Here is a 19,584-nt window from a genome sequence, read left to right on the forward strand (position 1 = left end):
TTGAGCGGGAGGAGTTAGAACAGGCTAGGAAGTGGCTCCTTAGAGTCTTTGCTTCTGAAGAGATAGGAAAAGAGGTCTGTGTACAGCTGGAATTATGAGAATTATTTTTTTGATTTTTACATATACTATCTTTCTCATAGAAGTTAAAGGATATACTTACAATATCGCTCAACTCTCATTGTTAGGACATTTAGAATCTTAAAAAAAAAAATCTCTACATCACGGTTTCTCAGAAAACATGGAGGAAGGTCCTTCTTCCCTGGAAGATAATGATAAGAGGTGTCTACAATCACACATGTGCACGTTCCTAGGCAAAGTCAGTCACGCAGTGTGTAGCTGGGCCTTGTAACACAGTCTCTTCTCCCTAAGCAAAGCATCTTTCTTCCCAACAGAACCTTTCACTGTTACTGTCCTCAACTGGGAATTGAGAGAACCACTTCTTCTCCCATTACCAGGACACTTTGCACAAATTTTCTTTTTATTTGCACATCCTGGATTTTAGAATCACCATTCCATAGGAGAAAGGAAAGAAGAGAACATTGTGAAAAAGTGTGTCACAAGGATTACCTGGCTCTGCCAGGGAGAGGCTTCCTGGCTCTTGTTTCTTCCGACCCTATCTGGGAATTGGCAATCCAAATGAAGTTTAGGAATGAAGCTGGATTTTTTTAAGTGTTTTTCATCCGGTGGGTTGTGACCCGTTAGCAAGCTCTGAAATCACTTCAGCCTACTCACTTTGGGCCCGTGTCTTCTCTGGACTGAGATTCCAAAGTCAAGCTGAGACTCTGAACCCGCAGCCCAGACTAAGATGCTGGCCACCATTTCATTAAGTGCCCTAATTTCTACAGCTATATCTCTGAGAGTGTTTTTCAACCTGGGGTTATAGTTCATTGGTTGTCAAATTCATTTAGCGGTTGGCAACTACATTTTAAGATGGGATAAAATGAAACGGGATAAGATGGATCGGAACAGAAATATTAGAGTGCCTCACTTGTAACAAGGATAGGCAATATTTTACGAAATCTTTGTTTCAGTTTATGCACACACACAAATATACACATACCTATTTGCGTACTGAGTCTCAATGTAAAATGCATTTTCAATGATGGGTTCCAATGAAAACAGATCGAAAAACACGGTGGGACAGGAAGAAAATGCAACAGCCATTCTTACTAGGCTAGCCACCCTAGACACCGATGGCACTCCCCAAGCCCACTTTCAAATACGGTCTTCTCTTTTCTCTTATAGGTTGGGGTGGGTGATGAGATAGATATTACAGGCCTAGTTTGGCTATTTTGTAGCTAAATCCTGTGAAGAATATGCCCAGTACCTTGCTAACAGCACCTACATCTTCTCCTGTCAGTCTCAGAGTTGGGGCCTCAGATGCATTTTTGAGACAACTGGAAAAAAGGCATCAGCTCAGGCACCAAGAGAACAAAATAAACGAGACTTCCGCGGAACAGCTCCCTGGTGGAGAAATCCCCCAACTTCCCAATAACTGCTTCCTCCACAGGGGGAAGGGCCTCTCCTTGAGAATAATTGGGAGCAGGAACCCTCAGAGTGGCCTCTGTGAAGTTGAGAAGGAAAATGTCTGATGAGAGCAAGCAACCCTTTGTGACCCCTCATCCCCAATTTTCCTCCTCCCAGTCCAGACCAGAATTTGGAACTTGATGAATCTTATTTAAGGAACAGAATTTAGCTTACAGACCAGGAGAGATGTTGGCTGTCAACTCGCCCAAAGACCACCAGAAAACCTATTGATTAAGCGAAGATAAGTTTATTAGACCCACCACAGGAAAGGAGAACTTCACCAGCATCAGGATATCACACTGTCTTTCTCACCAAGTGAGTCACTGGATTTCCACGTTCTTCTGTGAGAGAGTGACAGACATACCACCAAGGAAACGTGCCACTCTTCCCAGGTGAGTCCTCATCCAGTCATGGCTTGGCTGACCTTCCTAGGTAGCACACAGAGAGGGAAATCCTTCCTGAGGTAGGTGAGTTTCCTTAGTAGCATCCAGCCGCAGCGTCCCATCTTTTAATTCTTGGTTCTGTGTTCCTGGATGCTGTCCACAGGCAAGGGAGGCATGCTCTGAGCTTTATACTCCTGTATGGATGGCTTCCCTGCAATTCCAAATTGCTGATTCATACACGATAATCATCTACGTGACCTTCCTGGTGGCTGTTCACCAACTTTTTTTTTATTGGCGTAGGGAGGAAGGTTCTTGCATCCGGTCTTTAGTGTTTGTGTGACTGTGTGCCTCCCTTCCATGCTAACTGAGCTGGCTGAAGCCCTAAAAGCCCTGGAGTAGCTCAGTTTTGACTACACAGACAGGGAGAAGCCCTCACCAGGAGACCCCTATACTGAGGGCATTTGTTGGCGTTAAATATCCTTCAAATCTGACTAGTGTCTCCACTCCCATCTAAATGTATTTTCTTTTTGCTTCATTAATTTTAAAAATGTGGAAGTTTTGGGTTTGGCTCATAGAGCATTATAAAACACAGTCTTCTCATCTGGAGAATGCCTTTTTGATCCTCTCAAATAGGACTAAATTTAAAAGGAACCCACACAGAGACCACCAGGTAATGGAATGGCTCTTTTCCCGGAAAACGTTTGGAGGCAAATGCTTCTGCTGACCCACAACTTGGGCCTGGTGGGGTTTTAAATCTATTACTTATGGGATTGTAACTCTCCTACTGGGCCGTTAATCTGATTGTTTGTTAAAGCTCTGCTGACTTGTTCATTTGACGGGTTTCTCCAGCACAGCCAAGGCTCTTCAGAAAGAACGTGCTATGGGACTCCAGGCTGTTAATGGAAACTGACTCTATGTTGCAGGGGATGGAGACTTTGAAGGTTTTAAGCTGAAGATGGATGAGAGTCTCTGCCTGCAGCTCATTTCAAGAATAGTTCAGCAGTTCTATATCGGAGTGGACTGCTCAGGTCTCTGCTGTGCAGAAATCATTTGTCACTTTGGTTCCATTTCCTCACCTTCAACTAGAATTCCATTCCAGTGACCCCGGGCATGTTAGTCCTTCATCACACGGGAACTCATGGAAGGGACTGGAAGAAGCAGCCAAGTAAAATAGCTCACAGAGCCCGAACGTCCCTGAGAAGGTGGCCGAGGTGGACAAGTAGCAGAAGGAGCAAAGAACAACAAGGCGGATGGAATGGGCCCCAGATGGGATTGTATCATGGCCTAAACACGATTTGGGGGCCAACTGTCTTCTTTAAGGATTTTCTCTTTTCTTCCACTCCCCCTAGCCTTTCATAAACCTAACTAAGCATGTTCTCCATTTGTCAGAATCATGCCCACTTTCTGCTTAGATCTATCCTTTTCAACCTTTCTGTCTTCCACATGGAAATGTCCACATCCTGTGGTTTGTCTGTTTAGGGCTCAATTCTTTCACTCTGATAAATGAAGTTGAACCACTGTGCTAATGAGAGCCATCAGGTTCTAGAGCAGTCTTCTCTAACAAAAATACAGTGAGGGCCACATACATAAGTTAACATTTTCTAGTGACCATATTAGAATAAATGAAAAGAAAGAGGTGAAATTAATTTTAGACATTTATTTTATTTTAGCCCAATACGTATCAAATATTTTCATTTCAACATGTGGCACTGGCCACATTTCAAGTGCTCTGTAGCCACACGTAACTAGTGGCTGCCTGTGGTTCTAGAGTCAGTCTCTTTGCTGTATCATATGTACTTTAGAAATTCTCAAGATAGCATTTTTAGCCAGGTATTGGCAGTTCTAGGCAGGACTGTAGACTAGATATTTTGTAGCAGGTAAGTCTTTCCTGGGCCCTTAACTTATAAGGGTTAGGCATGAGTCTACTTTGCATATTGTCCATTTGATGTTTACATAAATGTCTCCTATGATCCTAAAATATTACTCTTGGGAATTCTTAGGAAGAGACAGAATGAGGGAAAAAGTCTTATAATAAATTTACTTCTGTAGGCAAAGTCTAAGATCAATACTGTAAAACTTTGGAAATTAGGGGCTAATGTTGTATATGGTTAATATCAATATACTTTTCTTCTTCTTCTGTTTGTTGTATCTTTCAGAGGTTCGCCTCTTTTTTCTGCTCTTAATTTTCCTCTTCTCCTTACTGCTTCTTTGACATAATATTAGAATCTTCAGTATGTGGAGCTCTTTTTGTTGTCAGGAGTATAATTTTTAAGTAAATTTACTACATTAATAAGAAAAAGAACAAATGGAGCATATTATAAAGTTCACACAATTTTTCTACATTTATACCATCTATAAGAAGTCATCTAATGTGGAAAAAGATGGAATTTCAAATCTTGGATTGATAGAGGTTGTGACCTTGGCTACAATTTCTGGCCTAAAATTTCAGATATTTGAGTTCTAGGCTATTGAAACATGCATCTGTCAGGCGTGCTTTCAACGGCAAATTACAGAATGCCTGACAAACAGTCGCTTAAATGTGAGAGGGTTCTTTCTCTGCGATGACAAGAAGTCTGAAGGCAGTTGGATGCTGGTGTTGGTCTGCTGTTTGACAATGTCATCAGGGACACAAACTCTTTCCACTCTCCCATCCTTAGTGTTAGTGCGTTGTTATTAAACCGCATGCCTGTTACCTCATGGACACAAATGGCTGCTGAAGTTGCAGACACTGAATCTTTGTTCAAGGAAGGAAGAGATTCTTATCAGAGGAACAAAATCCTTCCAAGACCTGTGTCCTCTGGGCATCCCCAGCTACCAGAGAGATTGGGGAAGTGTGTATGTATCTTTTTAGCCTCTAATGTAGAAGAGAGAAAAGACTGTTGGTTGAGTTAGTGAGCAAACGATGACAGCCATGTCATGTGGTTCTCTAATAGCTGGTAGAGCAGCTAACACGTTGAGGGCTCATAAGAAGTAAAATAACATACTAAGCATTTTACAGATATTGTTTCATTTTATCCTCACAACAACTCTTTGACATATGTCTCCTATTATTATCCTCTCTCTTGTAGTAAAGAAAACTAGATCTTAGAGAGGTCCCAAATCACATGGGAACTGCCTTGTTGCCCCACCTCCATCATCAGTAAATAACTACTCTTCTTGCCAGGTAGGTCCCCTTCCACATAACTGTTTATCGAAATACTTGTTTAATATTTTACACCATGAAGACAGAATGAGAGAGAGGAAGGAGTCAGGGGTTACTTGTAGTTTCTGCCTTGAGATATTGGGGTAGGACGGCCCAGTTCTTGAAGGAGGAAGAGTAGTGTTTGCCAGACACTATGCAAGTTCTGTCTCAGATGGATTTAGGAGGGAGCACTTGTCAGTTATTCAAGTGGCCAAGGGTAAAAAGTGTTGGGAGTACAGGACAAATGTCATAGCCAAATTGACCTGACTTCTAAGAGGTTGATGCTTACAATGAAACCAGTATCACCTTCCTAGATTTCCTTTTCTTAAGAAACAAGAAGGTAATAAGTAGTTCTTTCAGAGATGCAGAAGAAACATCTAGATGACTGATGGGTCAGAATGGCTTCTTTTCTGCTCACCAACACTGTTCTAGGTAGCTTCTAAGATGGCCTCTGGTGATGCCTGCCTCCTTGTGTAATCAACCCACACCCCACTTGAGTGGTCTGAACCTTGTGACTTGCTTCTGATCAATAGGACAATGGCAAAGGTGATGGGATGTCTTTTCCATGATTAGCTTACGAGAGATTGTCACCTCTCTCTTGCTAGCAGACTCTCCATTTGCCCTCTTGGCTTTCATGCTTTGCTGAAGTAAATGGACATGTTGGAGAGGTCCATGTGGCAACTGAAGAACTGAGAGTGGCCTCTGGCCAACAGCCAGCAAGGCACTGGGGCCCTCAGTCCAGCTATTCTTGAGGAACCAAATTCTGCCAACAACCTGAGTGAGACTGACAGTGGATCCTTTCCCAGTCAGACTTTCAGATGAGACCCTAGCCCTGTCAACAACTTGATGCAGCTAAGTGAGACTCTGAAGTAGAAGACCCAGCTAAGCTGAATTCCTGACCCACAGAAATGAAGATGATAAACATGTGTTGTTTAAACCACTAACCTAGTGGTAAATTCTTAGGCAATAAATAGCAAATACAAACACCCCAAATTTAGCAGTGGGAGCAGGGACCAAGTCCATGTAGCAGTTAGTTAGGGTTCACGCTTACCTAATTCCACGAGCCAAGGAAGGGCAGACTGTCTTTGGGGATTCAGAAATACTCCACAGAGATTGCTTATATATGGAAATATATTGACTGGTTGGCCAGTTAAAACCAGAAATGAGAATCAAAGCATTTGGTTCACAGGAGAAATGAGAGAACCCTGAGAGGGATGCAGCTATATTTAGGCCAGACTCTGACCAGCAGCGGCTGGCGAATGAACTAAGCTGAGACTTGCCACGGGAGTAGCTTATGAATCCCAGGAGGCAGATAGACATGACACATAACCATGCAGTGAAAGGCCCGAGACAGGGTTGAGAGAGCCAAGTAATCATCAAGGGAAGTTGTAGGTTTTCCTTTACTGGAATCCATCAAAAATAGGAGCGATCTTAACTTGTGAAATAAATGACAAGAATTCTGAGTGATGATCAGAATCATTCCTGTATTCCTCTTCTGTGAACAATTTCCTTTCTCTCCTTTCTCCTCTCCTGTCTTCTCACAGTGACTGCAGATCCATTCTGTATTAGTCTGCTCAGGCTGATCACAAAATACCTCAGGTCGGGGGGATGAGACAACAGAGATTTGTTTTGTTACAGTTGTGGAGGCTGGAAGTCCAAGATCAAGGTGCTGGCAGGGTTGTATTCTGGTGCAGACTTTCTTCCTGGCTTATAAATGGTCACCTTCTCACTGTGTCCTCCCATGGTCTTTCCTCTGTGTGCCTGTGGACAGAGACAGAGATCTCTGCTGTCTCTTCCACTTCTTATAAAGACACTAGTCCTGTTAGATTAGGGTTCAACTCTTGTGATCTCATTTATTATTGATCACCTCCCTCAAGGCACTATCTCCAAATTGTCACCTTGGATGTTAGGGCTTCAACATAAGAAGTTTGACACAATTCAGTCTGTCATACTTTCCAACCACTAAATGCCTACAAAAAGTAAGCTCAGTTAGGGCAGAAACTTGGATCGTCTTTTTCCTCAAATGTCTTCTTTTTCCCAGGGCTATTACAGTGCCGAGAACACAGTAGGTCCTCAATAAATGTTTGCTGAGTGAATGAATGATGGCCTCTTTTTCTTCCATCAGATTGAGATTGCAATTGAGGATATCTGTGTGAATAGATCAAGTAGAAAGGTATTTTTTACAGTTCTTATGTAGTCTTGTATAAAGTCTTTTTCAGTTTTATTCCATGATTCATATACATCATTGGGATTTCAAATTATCTAATCTTTTCACCTGTTTCATTCATTAAAGATTTGTTGAGCACCTAACAGATGGTCAGCACAGGATCAGGTGCTGTGGGTTGGCTAAGAAGGATGAGACGCCATCCTTGCTCTCAAAGCATGTGCCCTGTGCTTCTTGAGGGATGTGGTCAGCATGGGAAGCAGTTATATAACCACACTATTATCATATATATAAAGAACCATTGACAAGGTCGCACTTCCTTTCCCTGAGGACTAATAAGAGAATACAGTCCTAAATAAAACAGAAAGGATGCCTGCTAGGTAAGAAGGTAGAGATTTCTCTATGGCAGAGCTGTTTAAGAATTGACAGAAGTAGCTCAGGTAAACTTAAGAAGCACTTTACAACTCATTAATGTCAAACTCCACTGTAAGATGCCTGAGCAAATGTGAAATGAGTGTTGGGTGACTGGCCGTCATCTTCTGCCAAACTCCCACACGCCACTAGGAGCAGGCTCCCATGTTTATCTTCAAAGATGCAGGAAGGGGGGAAAGGAGGACAAGGAAGGGAGGGAAGGGCCGGTTGGGAATGGCTGGCAACCTGTCCCCAGAGGCAGGCAAGGGGAGAGTGAGTCTCCAAATTTTAGGGAACCCCCTAGCCTGATCTTCCCAGCCTGGACTGACATCTAAGAGGAGGTTCCTTCAATCTTTGTTGCTGTCCTGGGAGTCCCAGACATCCACAGGACCCAGAGTTGTCCACACTGATATTTATGATAGAGAGGACAACCACTCCCAGGTGGCATAAATCACAGCTAGACAGCCAGAAGCCAAGGCTGGCCAGCTGCCTGGACCTGCCCAGCCACTCATTAATCTCAAAATAATGTAACCCACATTTTACACATTTGCATTTTTGGATCCCACATGTTTTGTTGTGATTTTCCCCCAGTATTTATGACTTGGTTAGCCACCTATCGGCCCTGAGTAGGTCAGTTACAGTCCTGTCTTCTCCTGAGCATAGGAGACCGGACCCTAGTCTTTCTCATGTTTCTTTCTGCTCACAGATCTGTGAATCAAAAGACCCACGGTCAACTTCCACTGTTCAGTTCCAGAAGGAAAGAACAACAGGGAGAATTAACAGGGATCTGAGCTCTCCTCACCTGGGCACATCCCTCCTGGAAAGGTCTGCCTACTCTTCCAGGACCAGAATCAACGTCACACACAAACCAAGACTGCATGCTCTGCTGGAAATCATGGAGCTGGCGACAGACCCAGAGTGGAGCGGAGCAAATCCAAGGACAGGAGTGAATGGTAATGCCTAAGCATTCCTGCCACTCTCCAGAGATTTCAGCTTCGTGTTACCTCTGCCAAGCTATTCGGGGTAGGGTGTTCCACACCCGGCATCAGCTGGTTTCCTGTGGGCATTAAATGAGTTCAAATAATACTGCGTGTAGCAGCTCTTTATAAACACTAAGGTCCAAGCATAGGTGTCTGGGTTAGCTGCCACTGCAGTCACTACGCATGCTATCATTACAACCCCTCCTGCTGGGGTGGAGTACAGCGTAGTGTTTTGTAGGGGAGGAAGAAATTTCCTCTACCCTCTCTGGGTTCTTCTGGATGGAGAATGAATTAAATTCACATGAGACAGAATAGCAGGAGAAAATTAAACAAAGCTTTATAACATGTATACATGGGAGAGGCTCAGGCAAGCTGAGCAACTGGCCAAAATGGCTGAAGCCCCCACCTTAAATATCAAATTCAGCTAAAGACAAAGGAGGATGTTGGGGATGGGGGGAGTCAGTTACAGGAAGTTACCACACAAGCACAATAAACAAATGCAGATTTAAGTCCTTGCCTTCCTCACTGATTAAGAGTTTCTAGAGATAAAGTCATCCCCCCTTCTTCCTGTACAGAGAGGAAGACACCTTTACAGATGGAGATTTCCTTTACAATGTAAATGTCTCCTAACGAAGGGCAAGCACGTTCCACTCCTCAGAGTCTCCTTCCCTGTCCCAGTTCATTAAAAGTAACCAGCCCCAAATAATCCTCATGTCAAAGACACATATCTTGGGGTAGCCAATGCCAGTCCCCCACAGTTTAAAAATGTAGGCTCTGGTCTCAGATGGCCTGAGCTTGAAGCCTAGCACTTTAGGTTATGTATTTAAGTTCTTTTAAAAAAAATTATTTATTTAATAGCCTATTTATTTAACTAGGCTTCCTAATCTGCAAAATACAGGAATAAGAATGAGAATCAACTTTATAGATTGTCATGAGGATTAGATGAGAAAAATTCACGCAAAAGACAGTACCTGGAACAAAGTACTCAATAAATATTTTTATTCCTCCAGTGAACAGAGCTAGATGCCAACTCTTATTTGATTTCTTTTCCTTTATGTTATTTTTTCAACGCATTGAGTTAGCACTATGCCATACATTGCAATGATCTAGCTAAAGGCCAGAATGAGGTCTATTTAGTGATTAGAGACTGTAACAAAACAACCAAAAGACATAATGCGCTTCTGCAGGCGAGGGAGATCGCCGCCCTAAAGGACACGATGGCCTTGAGAAAAGCACAGGCTGTTAGGGAACTTGTGTCCAGTTCTGTTACCCTTGGTGGGAAACTACTGCAGGTTTAAAATCTACATTTGCTTGTCTCTTCTCTGGCTTCATCCAGGCAACTTGTGACACAATTTTCATTGCAACACACCCAATAGAGACAAGAACTTCAAGCCCCATTTTCAGGAATTCTGTAGTTTTGCAGAGGTGAGAGAGTATGAATGACTGAGGGAGACTGTTTCTTTCGAGAGGACTCTGTGCCTCTGGGACCCTGGGCTGTCTAAGGGTTGTCAACAATGTCTTTTGGTCAAGAAGATGGCTATGAACGAAAGTCACTCCAATTTCTGACTATACGTGGTGAATTAAACTCATGAGTTTATTTTTACTCTTTTCAAATCTCGGTGGAAAAGAAAGAAAGTTATAAGCCCACGAGGACGAGAAAAATGGGAATAAGAATAGCAACGACATTTTGGAAGTTAGAGAGCTGGAGAAAGTGTGGTCACTTACCTTATTGGAGGTGCTGGAGCCGGGCAGGAGTCTAGCGCAGAGGGGAGAACCTCAGGGATGTGAAGCACCAGGTGCCTCTGAATGTGGGGGTGCAGGTGGGGTTAAAAATAGGAAGAGGATTTGAAACATGCCATTGGAAGCAGTTAGAATCCTTCCTCAGCCTCCCTGCCCAGCCAGGCTCATGTTTTCATTTGATGGAGTATGCTCAATTTCTGCTGTAAAGATTCTTAGTTCCTATGGTGATATAATTTGATGTTTTCTGTTGTGGCTGCTCCTTTTCAGACTCCCTAGACTAGAGACCAGACTCCCTGGGGAGCCTGAACTAGAAAGACTTGGGTATTAGGGACGTGGGGTCCAGCTAGGGGTGGGAGTTGGTGGGGTGAGCCTCTGCGGTGAAGACCGTCTGCAGACAATGGTTTTCGTCTCTGTCGGCTCCTAGAACACTGGTTACCAGATGGCAATCCTCCAGGCAGGAGACTGGACAGCTCTTCTCTGTACAAACTGATTTGTTATGAACTTTAATGATAATGTATTAATTGTACATTAATTAATTAATCATCAATTAATTAATGGTAATGTCATTAATTGTAACAGATGTACCTTGCTAACGTAAGCAACTAGTGGGGAACCTGAGTACAGAGTATATAGAACTCTCTGTACTAGCTTCACAACTTTTCTGTAAATCTCAAAAACAGAAATAAGGGCTGGCCTGGTGGCGCAGAGGTTAAATGTGCACGTTCCGCTTTGGCAGCCCTGGGTTCGCCAGTTCAAATCCTGGGTGCGGACATGGCACCACTCATCAAGCCATGCTGTGGCAGGCGTCCCACATATAAAGTAGAGAAAGATGGGCATGGATATTAGCTCAGGGCCAGTCTTCCTCAGCAAAAAGAGCAGGATTGGCAGATGTTAGCTCAGGGCTGAGCTTCCTCAAAAATAAATAAATAAATAAATAAATAAATAAATAAATAAAAAGAAATAAATAAATAAAAAATAAAAAAATATAGTCTACTAGGAAAAATGGCTATAATGTTGTATCAAATTCCATAATTGTGTAACTCAATTATTCTTAAACTACAAAAAAAGAAAAGATACAGAGAGTTTACAGTCCTACAAGGAAACTAACATCCAGATTAATCTACAGTGAAGTTCACAGTCAGTGAGCTCCACTCGTACCCCCACAATCAAACCCATCACATTTTCATTGTTTCACCTAAAATAGGAGCAAAGCACCGAAGATCACAAGACATCGCAGAAAACTTCTGACACAGCGTTTCTCAACCTCAGCTCTATTGATATTTGGAGCCAGATGATCCTGTCTTGCGGGGGCTGTGCTGTGCATTGTGAGATGTTTAGCAGCATCCCTGGCTTCTTCCCATCAGACGCCATGAGTGCAAGTCCACAGGGGAGACAACCAAAAGTGTCTCCAGACGTTGCCAATTGTCCCCAGGGCGAAACATTTTTCCCTATTGAGAACCACTGCTCAAGCATGAGAGGAAGAGAGAGCGAGAGCGAGTTATCAAATAAATAAACAGGAAAAAGGAAACAGGGAGGAAAGAGAATGTGCAGGAAGTAGGAAAAACAAGCAAAAAATAATATCTCCAGAGTGATAAGAGAAGATATTTTATTCATAAAACAAGACCAGGAGGCAATAGACAAGAAACATTCCAGGCATGAAAAATACTCTCAGGAATTGAATACATGTCAACAGAAAGAAAATAATTAACTAGAAGATTTAGATGATTTGGAAGAGAAAGTTGAGGACATTTCCCAGAAAATAGAACAAAAAAGGCACACAGAGAAAGCTGTAGAGAAAGAAGGAAAAAAAAAAAAAGAATTAGAGGAAAATTTCAGATGATCCATGATCCAAATAATAGATATTCCAAAAGAGAGAACAAAGAAGAAAGAGAGAAGGAATGTTTCAAATAGTTACCTCAAGAAAAATGTCCATAATTAAGGATATGAGTTTCTAGATTGAAAGGACCCATGAGGAATCCAGTACATGAAATTTCAGAACAGTTGGGACAAATCAGTCCTAAAAGCTTCTAGGGAGGAAATATAGGTTACATAAAAGAATCAGGAATGAGAGTGATGTGGGGCTTCTAGAAGCTAGAAAGCAATGGAGCCATGCCTTCAAAATTCTGAAGCAATTCCAACAAACCAAACTATTATTCAAGCATGAAGGTGCAATGACAGTATTTTCAGACATACAAGGTCTTATAAAAATTTGCCTGTCATGCTTCCCTTGTCAGGGAAGCTACTGGAAAACATCCTATGTCGAAACTAAGGAGCACACCTTTTTCCTCATCTGTGTGTTAGTGGAGGTAAAGAGTGGATTAAGGCTCTGATGGGTCCCGAGACCCCATTAGGAGTACACACCAGGCAGCTCTTTGACTTTGCCTAGGAAACAAGTCTCCGGGAGTCAGCCTTGGGGCAATTCTGCAGCTGTAGCTGGTGATGGTGATGGGGAGGGGCTCAGCTGACCTCAGGTCTCCTGAAAGAAAGCGCTCCTTTCATTTCCTGCCCACTCCTTCTCTGTGTGTGGCTGACTCTGAGCTCAGTTTCTCTTAGGCTCACCTGGAAAGAATGCCTCCCACATCCACGGCAGCCTTCACCTGTACAGGTTTTCTGTTGTGGCTTTATCAGGTCTAGTTTCTCTGCTAATTTGCTTTCTGCATTCCAGAAGTGACTCAGATTTTCCGGACAACTGAAGATATCATTTATTGCATTCCAGAACTATTATGTATTTTTTTAAGTTACTTTTTCTGTAATTTCCAAAAGATTTCAAGGGATCAGTTGAGCAGTAAACATATGTCAATCTACCGTTTTAAATAAAAAGATTCATAAATAGAAGATTTTGCCCCTCCTCCCGATTGACACATACTAAACTTCTACTCAGTTAAGGCCTTCAAACGTTTATCATTCCCTTCTCAAAAGTGATTTCTTCCTTTCTTTCTTTCTTGTGTATTTTTTAAAACAATTAAATATAGGACTTTACACTTATGTCTATTACATTTTCTTTAGTATCTAGCTGGTCACTCTTTCAGATGAATTTTAAGTGAAGAATCACCACTTACACTGAATTAAGCAAAAGGGGAGTTGCTTGCATCCGAAAAGTCTAGAAGATTTTAGTTTCAGGAATGGCTTGATTCAGGTGTTCACATAATGACATTAAAAGCCTTTTTCTCAGTCTTCCAGCTCTCCTTTCCTCTGGCTTGCCTTCCTTCTCAGGGAGGAACTATCCACATGGTAGCTCTTGGCTTTTCAAGTTTACATTGTCCAATTTAGTAATCTAAGTAGAAAAATATTCTCCTTTCCATTACTACCAGCAAAAATCCTGGTATTGGTTGTGATTCACCTAGCTTGGATCATGTGACAATTCCTGAATCATTTATTATGACTAGGGTATTGGTGTGACCTGGGAATGTACTGGAACCTGGTGCTATATGATCCCAACTAACTGCCAAGATTAGGAAGGAGGTGGCTCCCAAAAGGAAGTCTAGATACCACTGACCGAAAGAGGGAAGGGCCTCAAAAACAACCTAAGTAGTGAAGACACAAACGGGGAACCAAATGGTATGCCAGACATGATACGTGGTAATACTGTACATAACGACAGCCTCACTTCCAACTTAGAGACAAGGAAACTGAAGCTCAGAAGGTCCCAACAGCTTCCCAGCCTTCTACAGTCATAGTTTGGCAAAGTCAGATTTAAGGCCTGTATAAAATATAAAGGAGATTCGCCCAAAAGAGAGTAGCCGGTCAGGCTGATGTTGAAAGAAGGGGCTAACCCTTCCTTGCATGGCGGAAACTAGGAGGGGAGAGGGCTTGGTTGTGCCCAGAAATAGAGACGCTTTATCCAACAGCAAAGGAGAGCGTTCATCACCTGGAAAGTTCAGCATCAAGTTCCACTTCTGGAAAACTTCAAGGATGTATGACCTCTCATATCCTGGCCGTGTAGGTGACGTGGTTGCTGGCTCTGAGACGCAGAGTCACCTGCCAGTCTGGGCGAACCGGGGAGTGGCCAGGTCCTCTGCTTGAACCCGTGCAATTGTATGTTGAAACCAAGACACTCTTTTAACTTATAAACAGCTGTAAAATGAACATATTTACTTGTATGTTTTTCCTCATTTGAAGGTTCTCCCCCTCAATTTTGTAAAGCTAATGCAAGATTTAGTCAATCATCATAATATGGGCCACGCTTCTATCAAGTTATGGCAAAAAGGAATCAAAGCGGGGTGAACTGTATTCAGATAAGATCCTTTTGTTGAAGGTAAAGGGAAGCATTGGTTACTATTTGTAGCTCATCATCTGCCCTTTGGTTCAAGCCTTCAGAACCTTCCAGAAGAGGGCTTCTGCTGCTACTGCCCAGAGACCTGTGATCAAGGCTTCCGTTAGGTTGTGGGATCTGGAACTGTTCCATTCCCCTGTGTTGGAGGAGGTCATCCAGAGGGTGTGAGTGCCGGTTGACCTGAGAGCCGGACCTGGGCAATCAGAGGCTCCTCACTCCCTCCCCTGGCCTTGGAATGTCCGTTCTACCCACCGTTCTGGGGCTAGGAGCCGTTTCAAGGATGCAGCCTTGAGGGAGCAATGTGTGTTGAAACCATCTGGACAGAGTACATGACTGAGCCCAGTAACGGCCTCTACACACACTTTGAAGATTCTGGTGCCCGGGTGCAGAGGTCTATTCGCCTCGCAGCTGCCCGAGACCAGCTCCGTGTACGTCCCCTTGCTTATTAAACCTGCCCCCTACCAATCTGGGGTGGTCCGCCTCTTTCTTCAGTCCCTCCTTGCCTTCCCTGTACGGCCGCCAGTTTCAGATTTCACCTGTAAACTCTGGGGTTGAGAACCAACACCCTACAACCGAGGTCATCAGTGTGGGAGCAATGTCCTAACATGCTTTCCCAAATTCCTGGTATGGTCTCTGAGAATAAGAGTAAAGCCAGTGGCTTTCTTGCTATTCCACCAAGTGGCAATGACTTTGTCTTTGTGTTAGCCCAATATAAACTGGCATGCTTGCTTGGAACCACCCTGTTGTTCCCAGAAGCCCCGGGAGTGGCTGCTTCTCAGAACTCTGGTGTGCTCCTGGGGAGCTGCCTTTCTGGAAATCACATTGTAGCTTATTCAGAAGCTGTTTCACTGGACATCATTGAATGGCGACTGGCAGAGCTTTATCTGAGCCTGGAGCACGGCAGCATACCTGGGTATTGTAGTCAGAACAGCAAGGTCAGCAAAATGGGAAGGACGGACTGCAGACAGGTACAGAGAAGGCAGCTTGGTCAAACTACTAATACTGGGGGAAGGGAAATTATATGCTTTGAGCACTTTCTTTGATGGGCACTATGTACATAGATGCATTTAAGAGTATCTGCTCCAGAGTCACAGCTCTGGTAGGGGTGTGATTCGAACCTGGATCTTCAGTGCTTCTTAAACTGTCAAGTGCACTTGGAATCGTGGGAGTGAGGACTTTGTTCAAAGCACAGACTGTGATTCAGTAGGTTAGGGGTGGGGCTGAGACTCTGCATCTCTCACCAGCTCCCAGGGGACGCTGCTGCTGCTGCTGCTGCGGGCTGTGCGCAGAACATGCTTTGAGTGTCAAGGGCATAACTCTTCTGGGCTTTGGTGGCCTCACGAGTAAAATGGGGACATCGGTACCTTCCTCATAGGATCGTTGGGAGAATTAAATAAGAATGGAAAGAACTTAGAAGAGCACCTGCCACAGGGTAAGCACTCAATAAACGACGACTATTATTTATGAAAAATGGGAGCAATGAAGGCTTGTAAAGGTCAGTGAGCGTACAACGCCAAGTGCTCCACATGGGGCCTGATGCATGAAAAGCACTGGTTGTAGACTTCCTGTGTTTCCAGCTCTCAACGTGCTTTCCCACTGAATCCCTCCTAAGTCTATGCGATAGGTACTAGCATCCTTCCCACCTGGCAGAGGCGCAAACCAAGAATTAGGCTAAGAACCTTACAGAAGACAGCCAATTTATGAAGCAGCAGAGCTGGGTTTAAGTCCAGGTCACGTGGCACCAAAATCTGGGAATTTAGTTTCATGTGATAATGATCGCTGTTATTAGTATTATCAAGTCCTCATGACAAGGTGGGTTTTTATACCCATTTTGCAGGGGAGGAAATTGAGTTTCAGGGCCCTTAGTAAGTTATCTGAAGTCATATACACTCTCTGTTCCCTTCTTACACACAAGGCTGGGTCCAGGGAGGCACACAGGTCAGAATTTGGGTCTGTGCTCCCTGCCACAGACCCCTCTGTGTGTTGTTTTTTTTTTTGAGGAAGATTAGCCCTGAGCTAACTACTGCCAATCCTCCTCTTTTTGCTGAGGAAGACTGGCCCTGAGCTAACATCCGTGCCCATTTTCCTCTAAGTGGGACACCTACCACAGCATGGCTTTTGCCAAGCGGTGCCATGTCCACATTCGGGATCCAAACCAGCAAACCCCGGGCCTCCGAGAAGCGGAACATGCAAACTTAACTGCTGCACCACTGGGCCGGCCCCGCCCTGTGTTTTTCACAAGGGATCCTGACTGCAGCTGAGCAGTGTTCGCTGTTCTTCTCATGCCACAAGGGTGATTGGGAGAATCTCTCCTTTCTCCCTGGTGGGACTTTGTGCCAAGTTCCCAGCGCTTCTCCTCCACCCAACCTGAACACAGCTGTCCAGCCCAAAGACAGCAGGGAGTGGAAACCTGACATATTGCTTTTGGAAAAGCTGCTGCCCCAGATATAACCAATCCACATTACGAATGCAAAGGCAAAGGGATGGATGGAAAGAGCTGTACGATCCTGGAGAGTTCAAAGTGGTGGAGAGAAGGCTACTGAGGATGAAAGTGTTATACTCCCTCTGGGACACAGACTGTGCGGGCGGGTGGGGTGGGGGGGGTGGGGGATGTGCAGATAGGAAGTTTATGGGGAATCTTTAGGGTCCACACCTGTGGGGGAGAGAAGGAAGTATGTTTAGGCAGAGGGAAGAGTTGAACTGAGATGCAGAGGCCTCAGCTGACCCCACAGGTAGCTCTGGAGCTGGGGTGGTCCTCCAGAGTTGTAGGGCGGGGCCTTCTCACTCCCAAGACTAATCACTGCATCGCAGGCTGTCCCTGGGGTGGGGGTGTGACCTTGGGTAGGGGGATCTCTCCAGCTGAATGCAATGCCTGGCCATTCAGTGAAGGGTCATGAGCCACTGACACCCCAGCCTCTGGGAGCATGAGTCCCTCTTGGACTTGTTCCAGAGCACCCAGTACCGCATGTCACGTGGGCCATTGGGGGCTGAGCTCGGCAGCATTACAGGAACAGCTATAAATCTTGCTTTAAGAATAAAATGACCCCATAGGCAAAGCCAAAGGCTGTTTAAAGGAGAACAATAATGATTTCACTAATGACGGCAACTAGTCAAGGAGGCCCCGCAGTCCTGCCCAGCCCTAAAAGTTTGCAAACTCAATTATTGAGTGAGAATGGAAAATAATGCAAAAGCGCCAAAGAGGTATTGTGTATGAAAACATTCAGCATGAAGTATTTCAACCATTTCAGCCTATTCTGGGTTTCCTATTTCCAACTTATACCAAATGCACTTGGGAACACATACACACATGTGCGTGCACACACACACACACACCATTAACGTTGGCTATGGCTTCCTTTCAGAGACATAAAAAGCTCCTGAATCAACTCCAATAACATTTCCCTAGACTATCTTTGAAAGGAGCAGATGAATGAGTTTGACAGAAAACTTTTGCTTGAAAATTTCCCTTTCTCAGATTGCATAAATTTAAGGGGAATGTCTGCCAAGTGTTCAGTGACGCTCTGCATGGTGGCTTCTGGCAGGGACATTCTGTACCAGCAGCTAAAGTAATGTTTTCCTGAACCACTGACTTATCATTCTTGATCAGCTGCTCTGTTCCCCCCTTTCCTGTACCAGGCCTTCTAAATAACTTGGAGAGTGATAGGGAAAAAACCCAACTTTTCTAGAACCATGGAAGACACTGTATATTGACGTCAGTTGCTGAAAATTCATTTGGTAGATAAGATTGCAGTGAAGGACACGGCTGTTCAAGCTATCTTTTCAAGCCCAACGTGGGCCAGAGAGGTCAAGCTCCCACACTAGAGTGTTTGGACATTTAGGATTGCGGCTCTGTGTTAGGAAACTTCTGTTAGAACAGGATGTCTCACAAGATGCAGTGGGTCATGCAATTCCCCTGCTGAAAACCCTCTCATTGTACTTAAAACGAATCCCAAGGCCCCTCTCTTGCCTATCAAGCTCTGCAGCACCCAGGCCCTTGCTCACGTGGGGCCACTCTTGCCCTCATTCTCTGTGCTTTGGCCATACTGATGACACCCTTAGGTTCCTCCCACACGAGGAGGCCTCTCCAAACCCATGGCCTTCACCCCAGCTGCCTGGCATGCTCTCCCAGCACTTCAAAGGCAGGTGGCTTCTTCAGTTCAGCCGAAATGTCACCTCTTCAGAGAGGCCTTCTCTGACCATCATCCTCTACTTTTATTCTCTATCTTCTAGTGTCTTCTTGCTTTTATTCACTGTGCTCGCCTACCAGAATTTGTAATTAGTTATTTGCTTGTTTCCTTGTTTATTTTCTCTTTCTCACACCAGACTCTACTCCCTGAAATGGCAGAGATGATACCCACCTTGTTCACCACTGAAAACCCAGTGTCAGACACACAAGAGGTCATCTCAATGAACAATGCCTCTTCCCGTGCTTAAGTCCTATGCTTTCCGTTTTCTGAAACACTTACTTACAGACTTTAAATGAAAGCTTTGTACATATGGAGCTATCTCACAGACATAAGATGGATGAGCCGTGCTTCTGGATGAGGATATTTCAAACCCTTTTTGCAACTAATGACTGCTTCCTCCTGTTCTCGTAGTGGTTTTGTTTCAGTTGAGGTATAATTTACATACAGTATATTGCACACGTTTTAAATGAATTTCACATATACACACATCTCTGGAGATCTAGATGGAGATGCGGAGTGTTTACAGCACCCCTCAGAAGGCTCCTGTGTGTCCCCTGTCAGTCAATACCTTCCAAAAGGCAACCTCTATTATTTCTATCAATAGAGGTCACTTTTGACTGTTTCTTAACATCATAAATGGAGTCATACGTCATGCATTCTTTTATTTTGCTCAAAAGTATGATTTTGAGATCCATCCATGTTGTTCGTAGGTCTCAGTAATTTGTGTTTTCTTATTCT

At 44.0% G+C, this 19,584-nt stretch overlaps 1 long non-coding RNA gene across 2 annotated transcripts; it reads right to left on the bottom strand.

The window, feature by feature from the left end:
• Nucleotides 1-1,758: 1,758 nt before the first annotated feature.
• LOC138919656 (uncharacterized) lies at nucleotides 1,759-13,133 on the bottom strand. Of its 2 annotated transcripts, XR_011430047.1 has the most exons (3): nucleotides 12,946-13,133; nucleotides 10,372-10,448; nucleotides 7,106-7,239 (listed from the first exon to the last, which is right to left on the bottom strand). It is a non-coding gene; the product is annotated as an uncharacterized lncRNA (long non-coding RNA). The 2 variants fall into 2 exon arrangements; XR_011430046.1 differs by lacking the exon at nucleotides 12,946-13,133 and having other exon boundaries at nucleotides 1,759-7,239; nucleotides 10,372-10,813.
• Nucleotides 13,134-19,584: the final 6,451 nt, after the last annotated feature.

Source organism: Equus caballus, chromosome 20, assembly GCF_041296265.1.
Source record: "Equus caballus isolate H_3958 breed thoroughbred chromosome 20, TB-T2T, whole genome shotgun sequence".
NCBI classification, from domain to species: Eukaryota; Metazoa; Chordata; class Mammalia; order Perissodactyla; family Equidae; genus Equus; species Equus caballus.